Here is a 1,168-nt window from a genome sequence, read left to right on the forward strand (position 1 = left end):
AAACTATTCTTTTTAAAATGTATTTATTTTTGTTTCATGTGTATGAGCGTATTGCCTGCATGTGTCTTGAACATGTGTGCAATGCCCATGGGGGCCAGAAGAGGGCATTAGCTCTCCTGGAACTGGAGTTAACAGGTGGTTGTTAGCCACCATACAGGTACTGGGAACCAAACCCAGGTCCTCTGCAAGAGCAGCCAGTGCTCTTAATTGCTGAGCCATCTCTCCAGACCATGAAAACTATTCTTAACTAGCTTTCCTGTAGAAAAGGACTTGATAAGGCTGGTTGTGCTGGCACACGCCCTTAATCTCAGCACTTGGGAGGCAGAGGCAGACAGATGTCTGTGAGTTTGAAGTCAGCCTGTTCTACAAAGCAAGTTCCAGACTAGCCAGTGCTACATGGTGAAATCCTATCTCAAAAAAAGAAAGAGACCTAGTTCTGGAGAGATGGCTCAGCAGTTAAGAACACTGCTGCTCTTGCAAAGGACCTGGGTTTGGTTCCCCGCTCCCACATCGTGACTAATAGCCAAAGTCCAGTCCCAGGGGATCCGACACCCTCTTCTGGCCTCCACTGGGACTACATTCATGTGGTACACTTACATACATGGGATACACTTACACACTAACAAAACATTCATACACATCAAATTAAAGTTTTTTAATATTTATTATTTTTATTTTATGTGTATGAGTGTTATGCCTGCATGTAGGTAAATGCACCCATGTCGTGCAATGCCCTTGGAGGTCAGAAGAGGCTGTCGGATCTCCTGGAACTGGAATTATGGACAGTTGTTAGCTACCATGTGGGTGTTGGGATTTGAACCCAGGTCATCTGCAAGAGTAGCCAGTGCTCTTAACCACTGAGCCATCTCTCCAGCTTTCAAATTAAAGTTTTTTTTTTTAAAAAAAAGGGTGTTATGAAAGATGTTAAGGACCTCCTCATTAAATACCTAGATCATATCAGAACCAGAACCAAACACTGAGTTCACTCACTGTTCTCCCCCCCCCCCATTTATATGGCTTTTACTTTTTCTGCTTGCACTTAAACTTTCTTCACATGACCACTGACAACTTGGATGTCGGCAGTAGTAAAGAAAAGCCAACCGTCTGTTTTTTTGTTGTTGTTGTTTGTTTTTTGGTCTTTTTGAGACGGGGTCTCCCTGTACCCCCA

This window comes from Nannospalax galili, unplaced genomic scaffold (genome assembly GCF_000622305.1).
Source record: "Nannospalax galili isolate Female #2095 unplaced genomic scaffold, S.galili_v1.0 scaffold159, whole genome shotgun sequence".
Lineage (NCBI taxonomy): Eukaryota > Metazoa > Chordata > Mammalia > Rodentia > Spalacidae > Nannospalax > Nannospalax galili.